Raw genomic sequence first — 23,762 nt, 5'->3', positions numbered from 1 at the left:
TGCAAATCAAGCATCACAACACAAAACAGCCAGCACAGGTACCTCTGCAACCTTCCTGGAGTAATTTGTAATCTGCAGAAGAGATTATGCTGTGTGGCTGACACAGGTTTTCTTCCTAGCTGTGTGCATCTAGATGTACAGCATTCCCAGCCCTGTTTACCCTGCTACATCCGTTTCTCTCCCCACTGATTCAGACCAAATACCACTTGCCTCCTTAATGCAGGAGAATGCTGCACAGTTTTCTCAAAGACATTTTTCTGCTTGGTTTCCATGCAGGCAGACATCTGACTCCGTTTTAGTTCTCTCCTTCAATGCTGGGTTGGCTTGACATTTTTGTTTTTCTGAAAAACAGTTTAAAAAAACCAAAACCAAAACAACTAAAGAAATCAGGTTAAAGGAAACAATATCTCCTACACTTGTCAGATTGACACATTGTGCTCCACATTGTGACATGTCCCACCCAGTTCCATCAGTCCACTTTACGTCACCATTGTCATGTAATGGAATGTGACTGGTAAGACTAGATAAGAGGTTGGGAAATTTCCAAATTCAAGAGTTGTTGGAGGTTTTTTCCTTTAATCAAAAAAACCACAAACCAACAACAAACAACTGTCCAAACGAAAATTTAAAAAAAAAAAAAAAAAGAGAGAGAGAGAAAAGATCAGAAAATACTAACTCAATCTATGTAAACTTCATTTAAAAAAGAAAAAGAAGAAAAAAAGATAAGTCTTCATATTTTGGATGGTGATCCAGCTTCTCTTCACCTTTGTAAAAACAATTACACAACCCAGTGTGAACTGAGCCATGCCTCACGCAGCCTCCTTGTCTCGTTTGGTACATGTATCAGAAGCAGAGCACTTTGGCATAGCTCTAGGTATTCCACAAGCTCATCCCATTTGCTAGTTTAATCCTCATCAATGCTGGTATCCTCCACGCTCCACCTCATCCTCTGAAAGGAAATGCAAATGAATGAGATTTATAGCCTGGGATGTTTTCAAGTTTTCAAACAAGGTGGGGCTTCCCCTGCCCACGATGCTCAATGAGAAGCCTTTAGTTGCAAATTCCTTTGACTGAACAACTCTGTGTGCATGTCAGTAACACTGCCCAAGAGTGCCAGCATTCTCCACCCCCTCCTTTGCTTGTTTAGAAGCACATTTCAAAGCCTGCTTGGATTGCTTGGCCCCTTGCTGTGCAAACAAGCAATGCAGGACCCATCTGCAATTATAGTAGATTCTTTTGCATACATTAACTTCAGCTTAAATTTAAAAACAGTAGGTGTGTCCAAGGCAGTGATCACCTCAAGCTCATTCACGCATGCCTGGACAGCAGTCCAGCCGCTGCTCATGACCCTTGAAAGTCTTCACTTCCAGTTGGGTTTCTGGGGACCAGAAACACCTGATCGTGCAGTCTCAGCCTGATTGCAAATAAACACCACCATCACCACACCCAGCATGAAATATCAATATGATCTTTTAAGGAGAGTTTTCTCATGAACCTAAAATAAGGTTTTCACTGGATTTCCTCCACCTCTGGGTATTTTGGGTCTTCTTAAGTTTTCTTTCTAGAAGACCCTAGGCACTGGGAAGCCAGTGGTATAATCACTGCCTAGCTAGCCTGGAATGGCACTGACCCTCAGGCAGAAAGTAGCCAAAGGCAAGGCTCAGGCTAGTGGTGGCTAGTTCACTGACAGACAACTACACACAGTCTTTTTCTGTGTGAAAACTAGCACAACTGGTGGGGCTGAGATGCCTGAAATGACTTGGTAATGCAACACAAACACAGTCGAACTGTTCCAGGGCAGCAATACAAATCTGTCCAGCACAGCCATGATGATGAACTGCGATTGCACAAAATAAAATTCATGGTTTCCATCCTCTTGTAATGGTCAGCTGTCCACATCACAGAAATAACCTGTGCTAATTGGCACCTATCTCAGCAGAGAGCTCAATGATTAGAAAGACATGGAGGATGAACTCGAAGCTTGAGGTGATACCTCTAGGTCAGACATCAGCAAAAATTGGCAAGGCAAGAGAAACAGCCACTTCCTCTACCTGCACTGTTGATGAATAAAGGACTTTATATTCCAAAACTGTCAGTCTGTCTTTTTTCCCCCAGCAGCACGAGTTTCCCTAAAAAATAGAAAGTAAATTTGTTCAAATTTCAACCTGTAGGGAAAGGAGCTTGGCACTATTTTAATGGCCTTTTTAAAAAGAAGCAGGAGGAATAATGGATAGTCTCCATGTAACCATGTTAACAAGCTTCCATTGTTGATAATGGACACCCTAATACACTGTGGAGAACAAAGTGCATCAGGTCTATATACACTGGGCAGGGAGAGGGCTGGCACACTGAAACCTTCCATTACTTTGCCTCCTCTCCTAACTATTTCTACCTGTATTTCCAAGAAACTTTTTCAATGTCAGAAGGTGAAAATGACAGCTTATGAAGGGAGAGGTATGGAGCAGCATTAGACACAAATAAAAGGCATTGTAGCGAACAAAGGGGTTGCTGAATTCTTAAAGAAAAATGAAGAAAAGTTTTATGGATAAGGAACAGAAATGAGTCTACAGGAATGGGAAGAATCTTAGTATCTGCTTGTCACAATCAAAATTAAACCTTGAAGAAATTATAAAGAGTAACTTCCTAAGAAATGGTATGCAGAAGCTAGAAACAGGAAAGGGAAGATGGCAGCAGACAATAAGCAGCAACACATTTCAGATGCAAACAGTTCTCTTACTGTGCCATTTCAGCTGCAAGGTATGCATCCATAACTTTTGACAGAGTGAAATACAGAGCAGCAATATCACCTCTGAATCTTTTCTTTACTTTTGCTGCAAAACCCACAGAGCATAGCTGTGAGTTTACAGGAGTTGTGATCATAATGTAACGGGAAGAAAATGGGGAAGTTCTGATCAGTGGAGGACAAACAAACTACATAGAAAGCTTAAAGAAACATGCCAGTGCAGGGGATCATCACTACTTGACAGTGACAGAGAGAGCGACAGTGAGAGGAGGTATGGGGATTGTCAGTAACCAGCTGAAACCAAATGTATGCCACGTGAGTACCAAGAAGGGACAGACTTGCGTGAGATCCAACAAATATAGCCACCATTGGCCAGTACCAGTGGGCAGTCTCAGATCCTCTGTCATTTGAAGCCTTTGACTGGAGGGCTGATGACCACATTGTAAGGTGATTTCAGTTATTAAAAAGGCAGGTTGGGCTATTACAGATATGTGTTGAGCACTGGAATGAAAGGGTTTATGTATGTAAATTAATTAAGCATTTGTAACTGAAATACAGGAACAGGACCAAAATGCATCCCAATTCCAAGCAAAATAGCAATACCTTCCAAGGCAGACCTGAAGTATATATTTGCAAGGTCCACAAAGTAATATCTACTTCAATTTCTCCCCTTCCCCCAGGCTCCCAGGAGCAGTGTTTCTCTTGCATAGTCATTAGCAGAGCCTTGCATCAGAAAACTGATCAGCAATACTGCTCTGTCTATACACATATTGTCTGAAGTGAGTTGACAGTGTTAGATGCTTCAACAAATAATAAAAAAATCAATAATAAAACAGGTAACCTAAATAGAACCAGTTTGCATATGGAGAATTCCCATACTATTTAGAAACTGACAAATCAGATTGTCTCTTACAGCTGCCATATATTAAAAGCTACTTAAGTTTGTTTACCTAGAAGTAAATTGAAAAGTAAATTTCCTTTCACTCATATAAGCATTTCCCTTTAAAGTTTTCTTTCAAAAATCCATGAAAACTTAAAATTTAATTTTTCAGTAGCTGAAGGAAAAAATCTCAGCTTCTGAAAATTAACATTTTTAAAAAAAATCAGTCTGATTGAAATGCTATTCTCTATTAAAAAAAAAAGTTTCAATAAAAACATTTTGATTAACACAAATTACATTATGCCTAATCTGTACATGTTTGATTGTGCCATCTGCTTTATTGGGGTGACTCTTTGAGAACTAATTTAGCCAAACAAACAAGAATGACTGCTACTTATTCAGGAGAGAATTAGAGTAAGCTTCAAAGATACATACTTAGCTGTCACCAAACAGCAGAGTAGTGCTTTGAGGTGTGAAATTATACCCATTGCAGCGGAGTAGGAAGAGAAGGTTTGCCCCTGGGGTGGATGCAAAGGAAATGGACCTCAATCTTTTTATCTTTGGAAGAAAAATACTGCTCAGTTTGCAAGCTGGTAAGTGCTATGACACGAGGTGGATACACGGCAGGTGGGAGGTGGGGGAAGAAGAGGAGTAAAGAAAATGCTGAAAACTAAACACCAGCTGAACACTAACTTTCCCCATCAGTCACTCTCCACAGCCCAAGAAAAAAGTGACAGAAATACCAAATATATACTGTTCCCACACCCTGAAGAAGACGTTTTCAGGTCCTCCTGTTTCCCTCCCTCCATGTTTCTTTGCTGCTGCATCCTTCACTCATCTGCTGCTCTCAGGAAGCTTCACAGGGCAGAGGTGACCTGCTCTAACTAGCTTGGAGACCAAAGGAGCCACCTTTGATTGATATAGTATGTTTTCTTCCCAACTTGGTATTCTGTTCATCATGCCATGAGGATTCCCCAGTTAGAAGAATGTGTCTGTAAAGATCAGTGACCACCTCGGACATTATGGTTAGTGCTCCACAATACAGCCATTCAAAGCTTCTCAGTGACAGCAGAGAACAAGCTTGGATTTTCTGATCTAAACCCTCAAAACTTTCCTATGCTCAAGTAAAAGGAGAGCATTCACTGCCTGCGAGCTTTGAAGAGATGTGGACATCGGGAGGAACAGAGCTGTCTAAAAATTTCCTTCACTCATAACTTAAAATTATCTTCTGTGCTGGTGAGACAGGGGCCAGATCCTGCAGCACAGAGGAAAGGAGCTCTGCACTGGAGCCAATGGTGTGATACCACAAGAAAAGTGCAGAGGATCTGGCACAGAAATTTATTTTAAACCCGTTTGTTCATTTTGGGGATAATTCCTCAGCATCCCAATACAGACATAAGTTATTTGAGGTTTTGGTCAAAGAAAGCCCAGAATTATTGCCTGCCTCCCCCTACCCACCATGTCCATTCAGACTTGATCCAGTGGATTAATATTATACACCCACTTTCTATGCTAAATTTGACAGAAGCCATTCCACTGCCTCCTAAGCTTCTACTTCCTGAAGCATTTTATTGCTAAGAAAGCCAACTACACTATCATTTCATAATAATCACCACATTTCCACAAGTAGCACTAATTCTACTGCATTTGTTAGTAAGGTGGTATTTTCACTGCACATACATAACAGTAAATGTGGGCAGCAGCTTTTTAAGAAGTTATCTCTCTTGGATAGGATATTGAGAGATGAGACTGTTTCTACTACACAACCATATTTCTCCAAAGCTGCAGAATGATTAGCAATTTTTTACATTAGGAGTGACTGTAAGCAGTGAGAATAAAATATTTTTCTGTTTATTTTGAGACTTTTATTAAAGATAAACAGGCAAGCCATCAAGCTGGCTGAGTTTGTCAAGTTACTGGAGACCAGTTAGCTGAATGAGAGTCACTGGAAACAGTTGAGTAAATATTTAAGAAGATCAAATGGAGCAACATTTGGTATAGCACAGCTTACTGAAAGATTGCAAAGATACCAGCATGTTTCAGGAGAGGAGGTCATGCCTCAGAAAATTGCTGGAATTCTTTGAATGTGCTGTATTGCCACCAGGACAGACAAGGGAAATAAAGTGGACTTCGTTTTTCAAAGTACTTGACAAAGTTCCTTGCTTGAAGTTAATGACCTAAGGAGCCAAGGCACAGAACAGAAGAAAAGTTGCTGGAGTGAAAATTGACTTCAGGGCAAAAACCACAAGGAAACTGTAAATATAATTTGTGAGGTGGGAAGAAAGTTGCTAGTGTGTTAGCAGGTGAAAAAATGTATGAGCCTTGCTGGGTAATTCTTGTAATGAAAGACTTCAATTTTTTTTTCTTCTTTTCTTCTTTCTCTTAGTTTAAGTGAATGTTTAAAAGGTACTGAATTCATAGTCCAAAGTCTGCAGAACTATTCTTTTATTCCGCTGGACGAGTGGTACCTACATACCTGCAAAATGAGGTTCCTCCAATGCTCTGTCCTGGACTAGATAGGGGAAGAGTTGAGCAGGCTATCCAATTCCCATGCCCACTGTGCCTTTGCCTTTCCTGCGCAAGGTGCCTGGGTGCTGGCATGAAATCCTGGTTAGTGCAGACCCTGGAAGGACCAGCACAGCTACCCTGACCATGTTCAGTCATGTCCTCAAGAAATGGAGGTGATACTTACAGTTCAGCACATGTGGCCAAAAGTTCAAGATCTTTCACACTGTGTCACCAGACAGAAAAGAAAGCCATTTAGACAGACTAGCTCTCTGATGGTATTCTTTTTCACTTAAAATTTAAAAAAAAAAAAAAAAAAAAAAAGTATTTTTTAAAAGTTTATGGTTAAAACCAGAGTTGTTCCCAAGCACTTTGTACCTCAAATCAAAAACTAGCAAAAAGTGTTTTCACTACCCTCGGTGTGAGCAAACAAGCTTTTCACAAATGCTCTTCTTCAGAAGAAATGTTGAAGGTACAAAATCATATGAAGAAAAGGAGAAAAAAGACCAGAGGAAAAAATCAGTAAATACAAAGGGGGATGCATTACATATTAGAGTGCCCATTTCTAAATAGCTTTTAAGTGATGAATTAGACATTTTAATGACTTTAAATAGAAAATGACTGGAAAGTCAGTTGTTACAGAAAGCTACTGGGCGCAACTGTGTGCTTATAAATGCAATTTCCAACACCACTTGCTGATAGAATAATGATACCATTTATAATAGCTTGTTACTTGGGTCTGTAACATCATGTATTAATGATTTATTAACCATCTGTAATGATATATAAATGGACCGTGAATACAGTGAATGCTTATTATGCATGAATTTAATAAAGTTGCATTCCTGTACTCCATTCCCTTTTCTATTGCTTCTCAACATCCTGTGCTTTGAGACCTGCATCCTGACTCAATGGCAAAACCGTTGAGACATGAAGACATGGAGAAAGCAGTATGAGGTCTGTGGTGCAGAAAGACACCTGTTCCTTCTAACTTAACATGTAGATAATAAACAGAAGGATTTAAAGCACCTGCAGTATGTGCACCAGTAAACTGTAAATACACCTTAGTCCAGGTACACCACACATAAACAGAATAACACCTTGAAGCAAAGAATAAAAAGCATCAATATTTGCTGAAAACGCAACGCTGCAGTTTAGAGTGCAGGAGAAAGATTTGGGAGCACTTGAAGAAAAATCCCTTGAGCCTATACAGCACTGTATTGTTGCGTTGAACAAGGCAAATGTGAGTCTTTGTCATAGTGTAGGAACATAATATAAATCAAGGAAGGTGGTAGTAGTGTAAATGTTGTATTTATAATAGAACCTCTGATACAAGTCCTAATTTACAGAGGGCTGGCAGGACCTGCCATAATATGGTGAGATACCATTTAGGCAGTGTTTGCAGAATTGATCATTGTGTCTCAGAAGGAACACCTTGTACTTGCTCTTGAAGATGCAAACCACTGGCTAGGAATCAGCCAGAATGACTAAATACATACTGCACAAGCCTAACCTGGAGAGAAAAAAATCTTTATTCTGATACTGTGTTTGTTCTTTCACATTTCAAAAGCTCGAAGAAGCAATCAAATCCACAGTACTTTCTTCTTCTTCAGTATGTAATGTTAAAAAACTCAGTTGGTTCAGGATTTATTGATCTGAATTGACAGTGAAGTTCTCAAATTCATATAAAAGAGCCACCTCGTTACCAACTCATTTAAAGAATCTGTGATGTAGAATTTGCACAAAAAAAAACTTTCTATGGAATGTTAAGAAAAAAAAAAAATAATAACTTCTGAGAATAGACAGTACAAAGTACTTTGCGTTGGTACCAGTGTGATTTGTTAGATGCAGCCAGAGATTCTTGTTTTAATTTTTGTAGGAAATGTTGCAAGCTTTGTAGCTTGACAAAACCAAGACACTTACAGAAACTAGTGAGAAGATATAGCCAGTTGGAACAGAGTCTACTGATGCTGCTGGAGCTAAGTTGTGAATGAGGAATCATTAAATTTGATCCACTTGAAACTGTCAGCAGTGACTAAAAACAAACTTCACAAGAAGTATAATATTTTTATTTTAAAATTTAGCATTATCTGTATCCCTGTGAAAGAGGAGTTTTCAAATTAAACCTCTGCTAAACGAGGAAATTAAGTCACTAACTTCAAAAATCAGAGGTCTTGAAAAGAATGTAGAAAACTAAGAGTAAAAATTCATCACTCGGACATATTTTCAAGGGTATTTGGGCATCTAATTTTACAGGAGACAAACAGTCAGAGGACTTCAAAAGCACCTTAAAGTGCCTATCATCTGTACAAAAAATAAGTCTAACCTTAAGATCACATAGCACGTTGAAAGAAGAGCAGGGAAAATAGCTCAGCAACTCTAAGTTCCCTCTGATAATCACAATGGCACCCTCTTGTAAACAAACATAATATACAGAGAAGATCTAAAAATGACTGTGGAGAAAAGAGCATTAAAACAAAGTGGCTTTGTACATGAGGAACACATGCTGGGGCTTGCTGTTGCATGCGATTCTGACAGAAAAAGGACTGCACCAGACCATGCCCTTGGCACACAGCTTTCAGGGGCCCATGCTGCTAATTCAACTCAGAGAAGGGTCTAGAGAAACTATCACCACTTGCATTAGCCACTTCAGCATCTGGTGGCTTTTTTGCAGGCCATCATAAGGGTGCAAGGCATGACCCAGCCAAAACTCAAAATTCTTGGCCATGTATCCCACTGAGTGCCCACACAGGAGTATCTCAAGTTCCCAGGCAGCTTCACCTAATGCAAGATAACCAGAAGAGTACAGCAATAAAGGACAGCAGTCAAGATAGTCTAACCAGCAGTATGGACTAGTGCAGCAGAGTAAATAGAGGAGCAGAGCTTCTCACAAAACCAAGGAGCTTTTGACAAGCTATTTCTCTGAAATCATTTAAAAATGCAATTGGAGAATCAGGTGCAAAAGAGTGTCTGATAAACTCAGAAGATTGCTCCCATTATTATGCTTTTTCCTTTCCCTCTTTACCAAAGTCAGGAATAAAATCTATTTGTGCCTCTTGATCTGAACGTCAACTGCCCTACCTGTTTCAAAAGAAGGTGCAGTTTTGCTCCCACTTCAGGAGGCGAGGTGGCTAGTTGAGGTAGGGATGAGTTTCTCTAGACTTTCAAAAAAAATGAAATAGCACAATATGGGCTTCAGAAAATTCTAAGCCATGAATATCGTTTAGTGCAGTCCATTTCTCTTCCCAATGGCCCTTAAATATTACACTCAATGCATTAACCCTTGAAAGAGATGATTGAAACCACTGAAATTTCTATTACAGAAAAATGAAGGAAGTGTAAAGAATGCCTTTGCTATGGATGAAATACAAAATCAAGAGATAACCTCCTAGCAGTGACATTCCTCCCTCATTTTGCCTTTGATTGGCAACACCTGAGTTTTCAATGTGGGAATTTAGGAACAGTCTTTAGAGTTTTGCCACCCATCTTCCCATTCCTGACAGCCAGATGTGATCAGGTTTCTTTCCTACAACTCTGTAGCAAGCCCAGATCACAACATGGAAATTAAAAGCACACACAAGAATTTGTGCCAGAAACACTGGGTCATCTCTAGGTCAGATGGAGATATCATTCCTCTAATGAAGCATTTAAGCTTACATAGCTTAATAGCCACCAGGCTTACACTCATGACTTAAGTTATGCACCTGCTTGTGCATATTACCAGAGCAAGGCTAGAGGTGTTATTGTGAGACAATTAAATGCACTGAAAATATAGAACAACACAGGTATCACAGCTCATTTTCCGTTAAAATTGATTCATGTCTGTTCTTTTGCACTAAAAGCATTTATGACACCAGTGACCCACGAGAAAACAAGGGCTATGGAGGTGATCATGCTCATAAAACAGTACTAACGAACAGGAATGGTGATTAATACTGTGCGTAAGCAGCATCTGATTTATATTAAGTGAATTAAGAAGAAAGAACATCAGAGATATACATCTCAGAGTCACTTGAGCTGGAACACAACCTCACAGTAACTGGAAATGTAAACTTCCCTCCAGTATTTTCTGAGCTAGTCTTGATCTTCACAAAGAATGCTAGATGTTGGTAAACTGGATCACAGCTCAGCTTTTTGCATAAAAATTCATGAGACAGTCTCTATTTCAACTGTCTTACACAGCAGTAAAGAGGAGGGGGAAAAAAGTTTAGCCCTACAACTGAGACAGGGTTCATTTTGAGTGATGATTGCAAACCAGCAGTGGAAATTACAGATGCTACTTGGTTCACTATTATTTTGCAGCATCTCCAGTAATCTTCAGTGATCATTTATAACAGCATGTCTGATGACTTTCAAAACGTAACTGGAAAGGATACTTCTGTGGAGAGCATGGCTGCTCACAGGAGAAATCAATCTTTGCTGCTCAGGGAATTAACTTCATACCACTGCTATCAGACAGTCAGAAATTTCAACATGCAGAAATAGGTTTGGGGGTGCTCCAAACCATTTCACCCCATTTTACCCAGTGCAGTGCAGCATGTCAAAATGGATCATTCAGCTCCTTTTCTGCTATTGAAAGATAAATGTAAAAGTGAACCAAGTTTAAATGCAAACCAAACTAACTGTTTGCCAGTAGGGGAAGCAAACAGACTGCTGAGTGAAGAGGCTCAGCTAGACCTCTCCAGTGAAATACAGAAGGTTGTCCTTGAACCTGTGGTATGCCTCACTGGATCCCATAGGTAAACAGGGCCTCAACACACTGCCAAACGTAGGGTTGGCTCCTGGACCTCACATCCCTGCAGTGGAACCCCAACCAGCTAGAGCAGTAGTATGGAAATACGACCTTTAGGACACAAACTGCCTGAGCCCTTTATGGCAAAGACTGTCTTTTTGATGATGTTTTCAGAGCACAGTTGCAATGGGATCCAGATCAGTGACAGAGTCTGCCAGAGCCCTCGTGTAATAACATAAGAGTAATCACACAGGAAAACCTGACATTTGGATGCAAACTGTTGGGATGGATTCATTTCCCTCCTTTTACTAAAGACACATAAAAGTAGAGCATCACCCTTGGTAGCTAGAAAACAAGAGCAATTGCAGCGAATGTCCCATCACTGACAGGGAATATCCTAATGTATTATGATGGAAGGCCCTGGCAAAACACATTACAGAAAAGTCTTCGTTGTCTTGGTTAGTAAGAAGCTGGAATGACCCAAATAAAACAAAAATAGTGTGAGTATAAAACATAACCATCTAAAATGGTAAGAATGCCCTGCATCTAGGATATCTTTTAAAAAGATGAATGACTTCATGGTGATAATTGCAAAGACAAAGATAGACTTTTCTTAGAAAGATGAAGTTCATTCAGAACCTGGCAAATCAGGCACATCAATAAGTAATGGCAACAACCACTTAAATCACTGGCTGCTTTGTGGCCTATACAAATGAATACAGTGATCTCTCCTCTATTCACACTGGATATATATCAGTGTCATGTGAGCCACCATATCACACATCTGCAGGCTCAGCCAAGAGGTCCCAGACTGAACAGGAATGCAGAACTATCTTCTTACAGTTGAAGGAAAAATTTGAAGCAAATACTCTTCCAAAAAAAACCCCAAAACACCGAAACAGGCAATGGTAGGGGAAACAGGAGGGTGTTTTAATAAAATTTATGTGGTTGCTAAGGTAGTTGAGCTTTCATGTTAGTTCTGGGATTCTTTAGTTTTCTTTTACTGCATGCAGAATGAAACCATCTTAACATTCAAATTTACAGTTACACTACTCTGAAGCCCTCAGAGAGAAGAGGACAGACAAGGACCTCCTCTCTCCCTGATCTCACACCTGCATTTGAGTTTTCTTCTGCTATAGCCTACCTTCAGCTTCCACCCCAACTCAGCACCCACAACACATGTCACTGAGGTTTGCCCATTTGCTCTGCATCACAAGGTTGCTCTAAGTCACAGGCTCTGGCCAGGTCTATGTCTTTTTTTACTGCTTAACACATCATACACTAAAATGGTCCTAACCATTCATGTTCAAGACAAACACATGGTGTGCACACACATGCATATCTATTTCAAAGAATGTATTAAGTGCAGGCCCAGCTAAATTGCAAGATGCAATTCAATACCAGCAATTAACCATGCACATATTTTTGTAACAGTGTACTGCAGCACAAGTGCTAGCAGTTAGATGTCTTTTCATATGGTGCAGTTTAAAAATAAATTTAAGGCACTCTTGTGATGGCAAATGCTTGCACAAGGTATTATTAGAGCAGTTATTCACACAAGCTGCAGAGAAAATCTGCACCATGATAGACCGTAGAGGCATCTGGCAAGTAAAAGGGCAGAAGAGGCAGAAAACTTTACCAAGATATACACAAACATTTGCATGGATTTAGATAATGTCTATAGGCAGGAGAATATTCTGTTTGGCTGTTTCATTTGTTTAAAAATAAAGAGACAAAAATACAGGGAAAAATTGACCATGGTGTTAGACCACAGCACAAGATTCATTTGCTCTTTTCATTCCGTCCTAGATAAATATTCTTGTAGTGGTCAAATGTTTTTCAGTTTCCGTGCATCTTTCCAAGTGAAAGCATTAAACCACAATTTCTTATCAAGAAAAGGAATGCGGAGGGGAATGTACAGGAGCATTTGCAGGAATCCTCATTAATTAATCCTAAATGAGATTCTTTGTCATTTTATGCAGGATAAATGAGATAAACTGGACTGCAGATCTGCCATATATTGATGACTAGCACATAGATATGAACTTTTCACTTCCTTTTACCATGTTGCAACCTCAGCCTGAGTTAGCTGGAGTAACCCAGGTCCTACAGGACTGAATCCAGGACAAAAAAGGGAATTACCTAAGTTGAAGTGATGTTTGGAAATCCTAAAGTGCAGGTCATTAAACTGCTCCTATGGCAGTGCTACATACTATGAATGGAAGGATTAGATGCAGCTGCAAGACATAAGGTTTGGTGGTAGGAACCTTACGTTCTGGCCCTGGCCCTGGCCCTGAGGGACCATGCCAATGATGAGCAGGAAGTGCGGAGCCTGCAGGGGCCTGCAGGGAAGGAAAGGCAAAACCATCTCAGAACTGCCATGTCCACTCACACAGCTTCTACAAAGTGGTAATTCCACTGACCTCAGCAGTTCTGTACACCCTGTACACACATTGCCCAAAAAACTACTGGTGGAGGAGGTAGTGCCATAACTCTCTCCTTGAGCATCAAGAGGCTATCCACACAAGTGACTGCTTCTGTCTTATGCTAGTCTGGTGCAAAAGTGTATACTGTTTCACACCTGAAAAATGTGGAAGCATTTGAAGGTTTATCTGCATAGTTTGTACTCAACAGCTGCAGAAAAGCTCAAATGAAAACTATTTCTAGTTGCAGGTACTGAGCAGTAACTAGTTGTGTTACTGAGATGAGTGATGGTTAAGAATAGAGATGGATAAAGCTACCATTTCCTGATATTCCATGCTTGTGCTTAATCATTTCTACTCTTTGATTTCTTTCCCTTTTCTTCTGTTTCTGAAAATTTTGCTGTCACCTAAACAGCTACAGATGCTGAAACTCGTTTTCTGAACAGGGTGCAGAAATTCAAAACTCCCTAGCATCCAAAATGGGGTCCTTACTCCATGATTAAGTCCATACATCACTGCAAATTTTATGACACCCACCACTTCCAAAGCAGAGGTAAACATTTTTTCCTGGGCATGTTAGGATCGCCAAAAGGAGAGATTGTTAGAACAGCCATTTTCAAAATAGATCTGTGCTGCAATAGGCAGTCTGCTTCAACAGAAGGCTCCTGAAAGAAGCACATCCTTTCATCAGAAGAACAACAGCTCTCATGCTAGTTATCCAACAACGTTTCCGTAAAGGTGAATAAAACCTGGAATAAAGCAAACCTATTTGGCTCAATGCAAAAAGAAAAAAAAAAGTTTATGTGTTTTGAGAAAGCTATCCTTTTTATCATGAATCTCATGACACGTGACATTTCCTTGATGCCCTAGCTCAAGAAGGAATAAAACGGTTTTCATTTTTAACTAAAAAATCTTTTTTTTTGTCATTAAAAAAAAAAGAAAATACAAGAAGGTACTCTTACAGACTCAAGAAATGAGAAAACAAATAAGAAGAATATTGTTCGATTATTAAAAAAAGAAGAAAAAGTAGGCAACTTAATTTTTAAAGTGATGTTGTGATTGTTGAGATCCAATTTATGACTTTGAAGTCCTCTCCTCACAACATTTCATTAGTTGTTGGGAGAACAAGAATCTAGTCCTAACAACATTTATATATCAGCTCTTATATCTTCTTAAGTCATTGGTCACTGCTTTGACTCCATCAGAAATGTTATCTGTCTATCACACGTTCCCACAAGTAACTTCTTGCCCTATCTAATCGACATCCTTATGCATTGAAGTTACTCAGCATGGAAGTCCACAGAGCCAATGCATCACTCCTTCTCATATATCAGCTTAAAACTTAGCCTGGAGAGCACAAATGCTGTCTAGGCTGCTGATGCTCTGCGAGGTCTCCTTTAAAGATACACTGATACCTTGTATTCTCCTGCCTCCTGACTCATCTTCTCCCACCTTACACTTGGGGTATGAATAAAAATGTCACAGTCAAGTTATTGCAGCATCAGGAGTTATCACTAGTTAACTGAGACACCTGTGGTGCACACAGTCTTCCCACAGGGAAGCTGCAATAAAACATTACCTGAAGTTGGCTTACCTGACAGGTGAAGCTGTACCATTCTGGCAGTTGTCACCCATAACCTTCAGCAGCAAACTTTAGGGCACTGCTGACCTCTGTGTTGCATGTGTAAAACCTGTTTCCACTCCTGACTAATATATCGTCATGCATCTGTAATACTACAGTAACAACCTGTGCATGTGCAGATCCCTCAGCACATAAGCACCCTCACTGAAACCTGGAGTAGCACCTGCTTGAAGATTATGCAGAAATACTGAAGTATACGAGACCGCGGCCTTAAAACTAATGGGCTTTCTGACAGCAGTGGAACAGACATAGAATAAATTCAGAATGTCACAAGTCCTGTTGTGCATGGAAAATTTCATTCCAGCCTTCCGTGTTTTCCTGATTGGGCTTACTGTTGTTCAGGCTGTAATTATTCACGCAGTTTGTAGTATACTATAGATACTTACTGCACCTTGTGTTAATATATGAGGAACAAGACACAAAATAACTATCTCAATATTCATAGATGAATGCTGCAAGTGAATTGCTGACAGAATGTTTCCTGGGGTGGAAAAAATGGAGAGGTTTCTGTTTTATGGGTTGCCAGAGGGAATAGTTTCAAACTCACAACTCGTGCATTGAAGGAAAATAAACACAGTGCTGAAAATGACACCCTTAGCTCAAGGTTTTCCCTTATTGAGTTGTTGCTTTTATTTTATATATATGCAAAAGAAAAAAAAAAAAAAAGCTGATTATTGTGATTCAGCATTCTGTAACAGAGACAGAAGCTGTAAATAGAGTAGGTAGGAAGATAGAGGAGGGACTTGTCACTACGTCCAGAGCGCAGCATTTCTGTGGGTTTCAGACAGGGTGGGAGTGATGTTCCTTTGCCATGCACAGGCACTTAGCCATTTCTTGTAACTGATAAGAGGTCCAATATCTGACCTTTTTCTTCCACTCTTTTGAGGCCTTTCTTAAAATCTGTAGATGGTTTTTATCTTTTTTATAGTGATTTTACAACATCTGGAGACTATTTAAAACAGGTAAATGAATACACTTCCTAACTAAAATGCTCATCCAGAAATTATTAAAACTCTGAAGCCATGGTACACACCAGCTTTACCTTGCCAGATATTACCCATTAGGCACATCTTTGGGGCAGGGTCACATATGAATCAATAGTCCCATTGGATGTTATGGGACAAAGTCTTTCAGATAGGGCAAAAAACATCTTATCATTACAGAAGTAGTGGTCCACCACTACTTCTCATCATCAAAAATCTTGCTGAATTGTTCATGGGCTGTACTTGTGTTCTGTTGTCCCAATTGTCTATACTACAATTTGGGCAACAATTCCCTTGACCAAATTCCTTCTTAAGTCCCATTAAACACAACACCTTTCACACGATCCTAATCTCCTTGGAGGGAGGAAGGGCACTCCAGCAATTGTCAGGTGAGGCCAGGCCAGGAGGAAGTTTCACTACACTTTATTGGTGACCAGAAGCTGTGCTGCCTCCAGTCCCTTAGGACCAGAAGTACTACTTGAATGTAAGGTGCTACAACATGCTAGAGAATTTGACTCATTACACGGATGACTTGCATAGCTCTAGTCAAGCAGTTCTCTGTCAGCCTGATATTCTCATGGGTTTTACAGGCACTGACATGTATTCTGTACCTGCTTTTCTTGCTACTGCTCCCTGGCACATATCCAGTCAAACACAGCTCACTTTTCTGAAGATGAAAACTAACCTAACCTTAACCCTAACGCTGACACTAACCCTAACCCTGAAGACCAGTGTGTGGATGATGCAGGCACCTGCACAAAGTCACATCAGCAGCACAAGGACTACATGAAGCAGCAGGCACAGACGCGCATAATTTTCTGCCTGTGTCCCATCCCTCGAGGACTTGGGGACCAAGCCCTACTGGGTGGCTAGAAGCTTTTCCCTGCGACCTGCATCTCTCACAGACCATGTTGCATATGTGCGTGTGAGTGTGCTGCAGCTCTCCCCTACCTTCGTCGATGTTCTTTTGAACTTCGCTGTTTCTGCTGCCAAATTCAATGCAGCTTCTGCACTGCTCCGGCTTCCTCTCCTGTATGTTTCCCCCAAGGCCCCCATCAGGCTGTAAGCCCCAACACCAACACCTGGTTTCTTTGTTCTACTGCTGGGAAAATTCCACTGTTCCTGGCCTCCTGCAGGGCACTAGGAGAAAAGTGGCTTTCCCCCAGGCTTCAGCCACCCTATTGTTCTGTCTGGACCTTGCCTGCTCACTGCCTAATAGTCTTTAACAACTGCCTCTTTCAAGGGCAGAGACGAAAACGCCACTCCCCTCCTTCTTAGCAGAAGCATGAGCAGTACACAGACAAAAACAGTGATTAGACATAAAACCAGACAATTCATAAAGCTACAGTGAATTTCATAAGCAGTACTCGGGCAGATTCTCCCAAAGTGTCAAAGTGATTATCTTTAATTCAAGTTTTTATTGTTTCATCTTGTTATTCAGAGGAGACTGATGTTCGAGTAACCATGCACAATTGGACATGACTGAATCATATGAATTCTCCTCCACAGCTAAACATGCTAGGTGAGAGAGGATGGCTGAATCTGAATGAGACACCCTGAGCAGAGAGAGGTTCATAAATTGACTCCGGACGTGGGTTATCTGTCTTTAGATTCCCAGCTATATGTGACTTCGGAGGCTTCAGGCTATCTCCAGGCTTGACCTCTCTAGGGAAAGTATTTGGCAAAATTTAAGAGAAAAGGAGGAAAAAGGTGGGGCTATAGATCCAGTGGTGACATAAGAACATAGGTTGACAGAGCAAGGAAAGGTAGGAATTACAGACTCAAGAAATTATCAAAGATACAGGATGCAAGCTGCTGAATTCCCCAGGGGCATACTGATGTGGAGCCTAGACAGGGATAAGACTACCTGGCAGAGGTTTGGGTAAGAGGGATGGATGATATAATTGCAGGTTTCCCTATGAAGAGACACTGGCCCAACACAAGTTCAACTCAGATCTCTCTCCACTAGGCCAGCAGACAGGCTCATGATAGGTCCTCTGTCAAGACCTTGCCACGTGTAAAGGCTGTGCAGAAGTTGGGGCTCCTGAGCAACCTGAATTCCCCACTTTGAGAGGAAGCAAGTCACTGAGGGCAGTGCTGTCGACCTGCAGTCTGAGCCTGCTGGACACCCAGCCCAGGGCCACCCTGCAATTTCCTGTCACCTACCTGCAGAAGTCCCAGCTCTTACAGGTGTCCAGCAGCTCTCGTCTGTGAGCCAGTAAGTCAGAGTCTGGTCACTGTTGGAGTGATCCTGGTCTGGAGAGAGAAAAAATTATGTTTCTGGACTAGTTTTTGTCACTGGGCAAACCTTCTGACATCTCTGTGCCTCTATTTCTCCTTCTGACACTAACTCTGGTGGTAGAGCCAGTGCTTCCCCATCTGACAGGGAGAGGGAACATTCAGAAACCCGCTGGGGAAACTTCTGTATAATGAAAGCCTGTATCACCATGTCATGTAAGTACCTAACGCAAGTACCCTTTCTTACAATAATTTTATGCCATAAAGAGTATTTTTTTCCAGGAATTTTATCAGGTTGTAGAAATAAAAGATGGCATCTTGTACTAATGGAAACACAAAATTTAGAATGCTTTTCGGATCTAGTTCATGAAGGGAAATAATTTTCTTTTGGAAAGATAAGGTTTTTTAGTATATCCATGCTAACATGGCATTAGCATTTGTATTAAGGACACCTGAATGTCCCAGCTGGGCCAGGTCCCACTGAACACACCCAGGGATTAGAAATCATATTAGTTCCTTCTTTAGATGTCTTCAAACCAAATAAACAGAAAAGACATGTGTTTTCATTTTACAGTTGGGCAACTGAGGCACGAAGAAATTGAATAATCACCATTGACAGAAACTAAAGTACATACCAGTGTTTCTCAGCCCTGTATTTAAATGGCAAGCCTATTCTTTCTCCTGTATCTTTTATTTGAGAGGCTTTACATTTTGCTAATTAAATACAAGCAACAACGACTTCAATCGTGATCAAAAAGAATGCATTTTCCTTGTAATAAAAGGACTCTGTTACTCATCTGCTGTAGGGCACATCTGTATATTTTTCCCAGGCAATTGTTTTCCCAGTGTGTGGTCTCTCGGTTGTGTCTGTATAACACACATACGCTGACTATGAACAGAAGCTATTGCTCCCGTCTTTTGATTGATCATAACAATCTTTTTTTCCTCTCCTCTCCCCCAAAAGAAGAATCATGACCATTTATTTGTAGAACTTGGAAAATGAATTTCTGTTTTCAAAAAGAGGGTTCCTACACTGCTGATTGGTGAATTCCGCTCATTAAGTATCTGTGTGTGTTCCTGGACAAGACCTTGGCAGAGGGGAGATGAGGTAGATGAGTACCTTGCCTGTAAAAATTTTGCAGTAAGTCGGAACCTGTTGCAGACTGCTCCTAGCAGCAGTGATTTTCTTGATAGAGATATCCAAGTTCATATTTGTGTGTGTTTGTATGGAAACTAGGAACTCCATCCAAGCCAATAGTGAGGAAAATACAGCTGGATACAGTACAGAGTGTCTCATTTCTAAGGATATTCTACAGAGTCCAAGAAAAGCAAAGTGTAAGTAGAAGAAGGTCTTCTCAGTGCCCATCTCAGATTGCTGAGGACATGAGAGGATGGCAAAAGCAAACAAGCTACAGATAGGAACTAAAACTATCTGAAAGAAGAAATCTCACATAACTTCCATAGTCATTTGATAAGGTCTCCAGGGAACAGATAATCAGCAAAGATAACATTGTGAAAGTGTACAGAATTTCCTTTCTGTCTGTGTTATATATTTAGCAATGTACCATAAAGACTGGAGAGGACAGCATTACTTCTTGATTATACAATTTCACGTATCTATTCAAACTTCTCTGTGGAAGACAGAAGAATAATACATCGTAAAACTATTTATTTTTCTGACACTTTCAATTTTTTTCTCCACTCACTCTCAGCTCATTGGTTTCAACATCCATGATACATGAACTTCACTTCAGCTTTCATTCGAAGGTATTCACTAAAGCTAAAAAATAGAAAGAGGTAAATTTCGGCTAGAGAACCAAAAAAACCTAACATTAAGACCTGAATCTGAAATTTACTTTGTCATAAAATAAAATCCTCCTTCTTTTTTTTAAAGTGTTGCGATACTCTTCAGCTTATCAAGAAAATACTTAACATTGCTTTGCTATAGATCAACATGGGCTTTTGCTAACTGAAGTATAAGGGTGTGATACATAACCTACTGCTGTTCAAATCCCAGGACACATGTAGTTTGTGTCTTTCAGACAGATCTTCCTTCTCCTAAAGATGCGTTTTCCCCTTCAGTATGGAGCTGGTGACTAGAAAATGTAGGGAAGAAAAAAAAAACCAGCCCAAAGCAATTCTTTACTGACCTAGTAGAGGAACAGACCTTCTGGCAGTCTTCCAGCAGCCCTGACATTAAGGTTATTACGGAAATCCAATCACATGCTTTACAATTAAAACTTGGGTTATCAAAATTACCTGCTTATTTTTCACTATGACTAGGGTGAAAGGTAACAGAAAATCAAGAATTAACAGAGAACCGGTAAATACAATTGGCGAGCATATAGAGTAAGGCACAACAATTAAGAAACGACCATTGGGATTAGGTTCCTTAGCCCTGTATTAGACCTCTGACAATGGAGCCGAAGAATGACTGACAGAGGATCATGACTGGACTGTTCGGAGCTTGGATCCTGCAAAGACCCTAGCCCTGACAGAGGTAATTAAATAAATCAGACAGAAAAATAGCATGTCCTTCGCATTTGGGGCCACAGACACCGTTCATCATTCCATGGCACACACGCAACAATGGGAAAAGATATATTAAAGAAACTCAAGTATAGCCAACATTATAAAGCTCTAATTTTAGTGACAATTCATCAGGCAGACACTAGAAAGTGTTACAATATTGTAGTAATTCCCTAATCTTGTCTGTCTCCTAATTCCATCATCTGCTGCCATGCAGAGAATCTAAGGTTAAATGGCTTGATCACGTCTTCTTTGTCTATTGCAATCATGCAATGAACCAGCAAGGTGCTGAGCATTTGTGTGGTGTCAACATGGGGTGAAACTGCTGTGTGCTTCCAGGGGTTGCTCCCTTAGACCAGGCCCTCACAGGAATTCAAGAGTTGGACACCAGTGAAATGCAGACACTCCATCAGACAGTATAGAACAATGGGCAAACATGTGCAAGGCTTGTGAACAATCTGAAGAGGAAAAGGAGGGTGCAGTCTCCCAAATCTATATTTAGTTTTGTTTAACACCAGCGATTAACTCTGCTCTAATTTACCCCCCCTTAAGTATATCCAGGTCACAATCCATTTGTGTGACGAATAACATAGTATTCAAGATGCAAGTTTGTTTTTCATTCCTTTAAGCAACAGCAGACATAAACCTTTATTCCAGATTGTCTCTTATCATTCTGTGGAGGGATCATGTATTCTGGGCACCAAACCAGCATCAACACTCCCTGGTGGGGGTGGCTGGTGAGAGGAGAAAGACAAGTGGAGGTATGAATATCTTGCCAAAACAAAACAGCAGAACTTTCTGGCTTCTCCCCAGTCTCCACATTCTTTGGTCTTCTGCAAAGGTGGAAATCCCACCAAGGAGGATTCTTTAAAACCTCATATTCTTGCAGATCTATGTCCTGATTTGTTCTGAATACTGCACAAAAGAATGCTTGGCCTGATTGTGCCTGAATGGGTATTTATATCATACTGCAGAGATAGCAGACACATCCAGGGAATATGCCTCTTAAGCAAAGAAGTTACTGGCATTAATAAGTTGAGCTATTCATGCAACCTATCTGAGAAGAAATAACACATTTCTATGTGCAGAAGTACAAAAGGTATACGGCAGCACAGCTGAGACATGTTTTTAAGTAAACAGCTATTAAAAATAAAGCTGTTAAAAGAATGCAATAGTTGCGTATTGAGGTTAATGCATTTGCCAGGGTTTCTACAGCAACGCGTGAATTAACTTTCAGTTATAGTAAAATAGTCTTCTATTTTAACTACGTATAGGAATTCAATTTGTATGTCTTCTACTCTCCAGCTTCTCCACTGTTGTTGACTCTTTTCAGGGAGAAAAAGAGAATAAAGGAGGCACAACCATTCATTCAGCTTGAAAAATGTAGCTGCTAAAGTGCGCATGTATGAACTGACCACTTCACTGTGTTTGCAGCACAGCTATTATCTTCTAAAGATGAATCAGCTGCTGCACAATGAGCTTGAGAGATGCTGAGCAGTTCAGTCTTGTTGCCTTCAAAGGAAACTCCAATATCTTCAACAACCTATCTACACCGGAAAGCCCAGGCCAAAAAAGTACTTCAACCTGCAGGTCACATTTACAGCTCTGGGTCATTTTGCACCTTTTTAGAAATATGGGAATTAAAATTATTTCTTGGCATATCAAGTTCCTGTTTCAAATATGCAGACCACATAAACGTTTCAAATAAAGTGGTTACCACATTAGCACAGTGTTTCTGAGGTCTGCTGAGCTGATCCACCAACTCTAACTGAATAGGGTTTCCTCACATCTTTACCCCAAGTCTGGACCACAGCATAACAAGAATTATGGGCTTCACACAAACCAAATAAACATAATGGTACATCTTCTAAAACATGACCTTAACCTATTGCTCTTCCTTACTGCCACACACTGACACATCCAGTCCCTAACAAACCTGCCTCCACCCACCTGCTGTCCCACCAGAATGACAATTTGCTTTACATTCTTTCCACCAGGCAACACAATGGCTATCCTCCTCTGCATGCCCTCATGTATTATGTAGAAGAGACATAACTTGTTGTATTAATGGTAAGTCACACGCATGTGCATACACACACTCTCAGATAAATCCCTCTATTACAATAAATATCTCATAAAAATGGATTCAGTGGCAAAATAACAGCTGTTGCATAGTTTGATGGGGTTTTTTATTTTTGACTTATTAATATGCTGATCAGATTCTAGTAATCAGAAACAAGGGACACTAATCTCATAAAACATGTAAACTGTATTTTATCTGGGGGAAAAAAAAAAAGGAAAATGTTGGCAAAGCTGTAGCTCCCCTCCTTTTTTTCTTTATTCCAGGAAGTGAGAACACATCTGCAGTTGGAGTTGAAAATGACTGTGGGGCATCAGCATAGGCCCAGAGCTGTAGAAAGAGATGAAGAGAAGACAGAGAGCTTTTCACCTTTTGGCCCATAGTTTAACTCTTGTCCCAATCTGCAGACTGAGAGCAGTTCCTAGTCATAGTTCATGTGAACAGAGTTAGTGAATGCCTTTATGCCCACCTCAGAAGAGTCATGTTTACAAAAGGTATCCCTTGTAAACAGAGACAAACCAGAGGCCCAGGATTTAGATCAGCACTTATTGAAGAATAGTCCCACTCTCCTCAGTCACTGCAAATAAGTATTTTATAATATCATTAGACAAGGAGAAGAGATGCTGACCTTCTTACTTGCCTCGATAGGCAATTCCTTCAGAAGATGTGCAAAAGTTTGGCAAGGAAAGAGGCAACGGCAGGTTCAGAGGCTGTGATACCAAATCTGAGATGTTTTCTGAAAATCATAACTTATGTATAGCAAACTGAAGAAGATAGAAAACTGGAGGTACCTATGTATTTATTTAATCACCAACCTACACAAAAAGAAAAGAAAAAAGAAAAAGAAAAAAAAAAAAAAAGTGCAAAGTGTAGCTGCATTTTTAAATTAAACTCAACAAATCTTCTACTGAGCTAAAGATACCAAATTTTTTAGATGTTTTAACAGTTTAATCAATAGCCTTCTCCAGGTTCATTAAAACCAGGAATGAATGTTTCAAAAATATGCA

This window comes from Strigops habroptila, chromosome Z (genome assembly GCF_004027225.2).
Source record: "Strigops habroptila isolate Jane chromosome Z, bStrHab1.2.pri, whole genome shotgun sequence".
Taxonomy (NCBI): Eukaryota; Metazoa; Chordata; class Aves; order Psittaciformes; family Psittacidae; genus Strigops; species Strigops habroptila.
This window is presented reverse-complemented; position numbering follows the sequence as displayed.